Source organism: Mustelus asterias, chromosome 5, assembly GCF_964213995.1.
Source record: "Mustelus asterias chromosome 5, sMusAst1.hap1.1, whole genome shotgun sequence".
NCBI lineage: Eukaryota > Metazoa > Chordata > Chondrichthyes > Carcharhiniformes > Triakidae > Mustelus > Mustelus asterias.
Genome location: NC_135805.1, coordinates 102,018,910 through 102,025,597, shown reverse-complemented (window position 1 = coordinate 102,025,597; position 6,688 = coordinate 102,018,910). Strand labels below are relative to the sequence as shown.

The following is a 6,688-nucleotide window of genomic DNA, read 5'->3' as shown; positions in this document are numbered from 1 at the left end:
ATACTTGGGCTTTCAGAAAGCGTTTGACAAAGTCCCACATAAGAGATTATCATGCAAGATTAAAGCACATGGGTTTGGGGGAAGTATATTGAGATGGATAGATGGTAAGGGAGTTCAGAACCAAGGGTCACAGCCTGGGGATTCGGGATAGACCATTTAGGATGGAAGTGAGGAAACATTTCTTCACCCAAAGAGTGGTGAGCCTGTGGAATTCATTATCACAGGAAGTAGTTGACGCCAAAACATTGAATGTATTCGAGAGGCAGCTAGATATAGCACTTGGGGCAAATTGGATCATAGATTATGGGGAAAAATCAGGATTAGACTATTGAGTTGGATGATCAGCCATGATTGTAATGAATGACAGAGCAGTCTTGAAGGGCCAAACGGCCTCCTCCTGCTTCTATCTTCTATGTTTCTAAATACCTCTTTCCACCATCCCAGTAAATACAAGGTTCACAGATGTTTAAATGCTATGAAAGCTTTATAAATGCCAGTTGTTGTTCTGGCCTCCAGCTATTCATTGCTCAATTGTGTCCAGCTTAACGTGGCATTGCAGTCATTGTAGGCTTATATCACATCAAAGGTATTTTTTGTGTCAGCAGTATTAAAAGTCTCACATGTTGAAAAATACTTGTCAAACTTTGATTTTGCAAACAGTAGGAATCCTGGAGATTCTGGGACAACTTTCTCAGGTTCAGGGGAAGCAGGTTTGTGTGCATCAGGGGAGTTGAATTCCCTAAATTGACATTGAATCCTGACATCAGTACAAGCCTGTTCGGCCACTCACTGATGTCATGCCTGATCTGCAACTTAACTCTTTAAACCTACCTGCACCCATATCACTTAATATCTTAGACTAACAAAAATCTATCAATTTCAGGTTTAAAATGATTAATTAATCGTAGAATTTATAGAATCCCTGCAGTGCAGAAGAAAGCCATTCAGTCCATTGTGTTTGCCCCAACTCTCCGACACAGGATCCCATCCAAGCCCCTTTCCCAAAACCCCAAGTATTTACCCTGCTAAGTCCCCCATCCTAAATATCTTGGGACACTAAGGGGCAATTTGCCACAGCCAATCCATCTAACCTGCACATCTTTGGACTGTGGAAGGAAACTGGAGCACCCAGAGGAAGCCTACACAGTCATGGGGAGAACGTGCAAACTCCACACAGTCAACCAAAACCAAAATTGAACCTGGGTCCCTAGTGCTGTGAGGCAGCAGTGATAAGTACTGTGCCAACATGCATTAATCTAACATTAGTTGCAATTTCAGGAAGAAAATTCCTAATTTCTACCAGCCACTTTGTGTAAAAGAATTTCCTAATTTAACTTCTGAATGGCCTAGCCCTAATTTTCTTACCAGGTCCTGACTCTCCAAACAGTAGTAATGGTTTTGCCTAATCAATGTATCTGTTCCCCTTAATATATTGATAACAAGAGATGTTGTGGTAGATAATCATACCCAGCCTGGAGTAACATGAAGTTGAGAGAAGCACTTCTGTTGCTCCAGGCTCCAGAGGTGGACTTACAATGAACACGTTGGGTGGAATTTTACCTTCCTGCCCACCCCGGGAATTGTAGTAGGCGGGACATGGACCATGCAAATGTCCGTTGACCACAGGCAGGATTTTCTGGCCTTGGGACGAGCGTGGCCAGAAAATGCGGCCCACGGTGTCTAGGCACAGGGTGTGGCCAATGGCAGGGCGTGCTGGCCTCTGGATGGTGGGGCATCAATCAGAGCCTGTTAGTTCCGAATTTGCTGCTGGCTCATTTCTATGTTTTGAGCCTATCAGCAGGCAATGCAGAGTAACATTGGGCTCTGATTAGTCAAGTCCCCTTAGAGAGGAAAAGCACTGTCGTTGAGAGGTGAAGGTGAGTTGGAGGGAGAGCAGTAACAGCGATCTCTGAAAAATATTTCTTTAAAAAACGGCAACCAGGTTTCTGACCCAGGGCTGAGGAGGCCAGATAGCCAGGCAGACAGCCTGAGTCAACAGTAAGGTCACCAAGTTTGCCTTGGGGGGTGTGAGGGCCAAGGAGGATGTGTCGGTAATCATCAAGGGGAGCAGAGGGGTGATCCCTTCTTGGCCTTTTGGCTAAGATCAAAGCTCAAGGTGGGGTGCAACGCCTCATCTTGTCAGCTTGGATCTTGTTTGTCTCTCTTGTGGGGACCATAAATTGGATTCAATTGGTTTTTGAATTTAGTTTTTGGAGCAAGCAAGGAATGGATTTGGGTTTGCCCGGTCCATTCTGAGCATTGGCTTTGTAACTTTAAGAATAGAGTAAAAAATTTGAAAGAAAGACTTGACCCCAGGTGAGAGGCTTGGCAACTAAGGGTGTGGTGAGGCCAGATAGCCAGGCAGGCAGAGGAGTCAGCAGCGAGGCTGTGAAGAAAAAGTGTAGAAGAAGAGCTATCTAAATTGTCATGCCAACAAGGGATGAATCGAGAAAATCATAAAAGTCTGTCCCTCTTCCATATTCTCATGTTCAAATTCTTCCAAAAGGGACCATTTGCTGGTCTGATATAATGGCTGCTGATCACATGCAGGTCGTTCTAACTACCATCCCCCATCGATCTCAACACTGGCCTTCAGAAAATCTTTTCTAGGACAAAGAACGGAATCCCACAGGCAAAGCCATTGATATTGGACTTGGACTCACTGGATACTCCAGTCACATGAATTTATGGCAATAAGTTCTTTGAGGATGTAAATATACAAGTTTTAGATACCTAATAAAATGAGCCAAACACTTGTACAGCTTGTACACAAACTGCTCTCCTGCAGAGTGATGGTCATCATCTGCATCTGAATGATGGTCATCATTCTGCCTGTTACACACCCAGGAAAGAAAAGGTAGCTGCTAAGCTGGAGAATAAACTACTCTTCATTATAAGTCCTTGTCGTCTGTGATTTAGGAACCCAACATATTTACATCTAGCCTCCAACATTCCTCCCATGAGCACCATCCCATCCTCACTCACCTGGTGTACAGGGATCCAAAGACGATCGCTGGTAAAGTCCTGCGATCTGTATTGGTGGCAGTCACCACTCCCAGTGGCACTGTTGGCAATGGAGAACTGCCAGCCTCTGATTGGGCAGCAGCTCTTGGAGGGCAAAATTTCCAGTCAAGGGGTCCAAAATCCTGGGGAAGGCTCGAAACTGGCGGGTTCATGGCTGAGAGGCACTTAATTTGGTCAATCTCCCCGCACCCCCCCACGCATTAAATCCCAGCCATTCTCTTTAAGCCACACTTCAACCGAGCATAACTGTCAGCTGCAAATGTCCAGTTGCTGATGTTTTGATCGATACACTGTTGGCTCCTGAGAATATATCAGAAGTAATTTTGTCTCAGCTTGTGATTTGCAGCAGGATCTTAGTTCTGGAAATGGCACATTCAGGAGCAGACACAACTGATCTTCACTTTTATGGAAAGAGAAGCTATTTTATGTGTCTCTAGCTGAAAGCATGCAGCAACTGAAATGTATCTGTATAGTGTAACCCATAAATTGGAAAGTGTAAAGGCTCAACTAACAGACAGAAACATAAGTTCATTTACCTGACTTTTTAATAGCCACAGTGGCACAGGGACATAGGCATGCAAATGATCAAAAAGATCAAAAATCCATTTCAAACATTTGCTAATTATTGCATATGACTCCATTTCACAAACCACTCACTTACTTGTTTTGTCAAATATTCATTCAGTCTTGTTTTAAATTCACACTCATTACCTTCCTGGACAATATATTTCATAGATCCATTGCCCTCTGTGTATAGTAATTAAATGTGAACTTTTCACCTTTCTCTTTTGAGCTTAACTCTGTGGCTTCTTGTTGTAGAATTTGTAACTATATTAAACTTATTATTTGGAACTGTTTGTTTATATCCCTCAAAATTCTGCAGAGTTCAAGAAGATCCCCTCAGCCTTATCTATTCAAGGATAAACATTTTGCCCCCTTTAGGTCTAACCACAGTTAAATGGTTAAATAACTTTGTCTACACTATTACCAAATACAACAAGCAGAAATGTATACAATACACAAGATGGCATGGGGGGAATTGAATCAATGCTCTGCAAAAGCTCAAAGGGTTTGAGATAATCCAACTCAATTATGCACCCAAAGGCTAATATCAAACCCTATCTCATCAGAATGGAATAGAATGTAGCAGATGGAACTTATCTGGATTCTCAAAAGATCTTTGATGAGGTATTCCATAGTGATCAGATGGATGAGGTCAGAGAATGTGGAGCCAAGTGATGAGTGGATGAGAATGGATTGTGGGATGGCTTCAAGACAGAAGCAGAGAGGGGGAGCAAAAGGTAATTATTCAGATGACAAAAAAGTGGGAACTGGTGCTCCACAAGGACCACTTGCATTAATGTTTTGGAATTAAAAACATGATTTCTAAATTTGCAGATGGTACGAATTTGGAGAAGGAAGTCAGTGCTGACTGCAATAAATTACAGGAGGCCCTAATAAACCTGCAGAATGGGCAAGTAATTGGAAAATGAAGTTCAACAATGATGAGGTAGTACATTTTAGTACGAACAATAAGGAGGCCACTGATTACTTGACAGGTGTAAGCCTAGGTGGGATAGAGGGACAAAGGGATCCTGGGCAGCACCATGGCACAGTGGTTAGCACTGCTACCTCACAGCGTCAGGGACCCGGGTTCAATTCCGGCCTTGGGCCACTGTCTGTGTGGAATTTGCACATTCTCCCTGTGTCTGCAAGGGTTTCATCCGGGTGCTCCGGTTTCCTCCCACAGCCAAAGATGTGCGGCTTAGGTTGATTGGCCATGCTAAATTGGCCCTTAGAGTCGGGGGATTAGCAGGGTAGAAATGTGGAGTTGCGGGGATGTGGCCTGGATGGGATTGTTGTCGGTGCAGGCTCGATGGGCTGAATGGCCTCCTTCTGCACTATAGGGATTCTATGAGTACAAATACACCAATCACTAAAAGATATGTTACAAGGCCATAGAAAAAAAAAACTAAGCACTGGACTTTATTTCTAGTGGGATTGAATTGAAAAGTAGGGAAGTTATTCTAAATGTGTATCTTACTTTGGTTAAACCATACTTAAGAATATTTTGTCCAGTTCTGGCCTTCATATTATAAACAGAAGACACTGGAGAGAATGCAGAGAAGATTTACAAGGACAATATCAGAAACCATGGATGTGCACATTAGCGAAGTATTGGCAAGCTGGGTCTCTTTTTCCTTGAAGAAAAGAAGTTGAGGGGTAATCTAATGATGGCCTTTAAAATGATGAATTATGTTGATAAGAGCGGATACTGAGTGAATGTTTCCTCTTGTTGGGAAGCGCATCAGTACAAGGATCAGTCCAAGGCCATCAGTACAAGATAGTCATCAAGAAATCTAACAGGGAATTCAGAAGAAACTTCTTGACCCAAAGGGCGGTGGAACTTGCTAGCGCAGGAAGATGTTTGAAGCAAATCATGTAGATAAATGTAAGAGGAAGCTAAAATGAAAGCATATGAGTAGAAGGAAATAGAGGTCAAATATGATATATGTAGATGAGAAAAGATGGGAGCAGGCTGAAGTGGAGCATAAATGAGTTAGGCCAGATGGCATGTTTCCGTGTCACATATCCTATGTAATGCAATCCTATTTTCTTTCTTATCAGCACCTGATTCAAATGTATCCACCTAAGTCACCTTGTCCTACTGTATGTAAAAATTCACACTCTCTCCTATGTTATTCTGTCTGTGTCCAAGTTGCAATATCATTGTAAAGTCATCCACCAACCAATTGTTATTCAGCCTAGTCTCTGCGGAATCAATGAATGGTTAGAGTGTGGGTCCTAAATGTGCTAAAAGATCTTACACAGCATTTTGAGGATTTTGGCAGGTGTGTATAGAATTGAGAAGCATCTGCTGCAGCTTAGTTTGTTTCTCTCTGTTATCATTACTTACCACAGTAGTTTCTTGTTTGTACTCAGCCTACTTATTTACAAAAGCTTCTATCCTTGTACTCGCTTCTAACAACTTCTTCTCTATCCTTTTGGATACTTCTTAGTTCCAGCATTGTTTACTTTTTGGTCTAATCTCTTTATTGTTCCTTCCCTTTATTCATATCAGAATAAATCTACTCCCAATTCTCTATGTGTCTTTGTACAAAGACATCGGTACCCAGTTCAGTTCAGATGAGGCTTTTATCCATTCCGGAGATCACCCCATGCATGGAAATCTTTAAGTCACCATTCCTCTCCACATCTTGACACCTCCATAATGACTCAAAATTACCTTACAGGACCTCCATCCTGTTCTTTCTTATAGTGTTAGTTCCTATATGAATCATGATGTTTTGCTGGTCTTCCACCTATTGCAAGCATTTTATTCTGCCAGCCCACCCAACATCAGGCAAGATAATGACTGAAAAGAGGGAAAGATTGGGTTATGAGGCCCAATGTTTTTGTCCCTTGTATAATGTCTTTTCCTCTGCCCCTGTGGTAGAGGCTGCAGGCTACATTTACCATCTCCCCCCCCCCCCAGCCCCCACCCCACCACTACCCCCCTGCCACCACCACCCACCACCACCTGCCCCTCCCCAGTCAATGCTGGCAGGAGGTTGGGACTGACATTACTGAACATTATAAACAATCGCTACAGTGCAGAAGGAGGGCATTCGGCCCAGCAAGTCTCTGCACCAACTTGCTGACA

At 43.0% G+C, this 6,688-nt stretch overlaps 1 pseudogene; it reads left to right on the top strand.

The window, feature by feature from the left end:
- The first annotated feature begins 2,078 nt into the window (after positions 1-2,078).
- Positions 2,079-2,293, top strand: LOC144494528 (U2 spliceosomal RNA; annotated as a pseudogene).
- Positions 2,294-6,688: the final 4,395 nt, after the last annotated feature.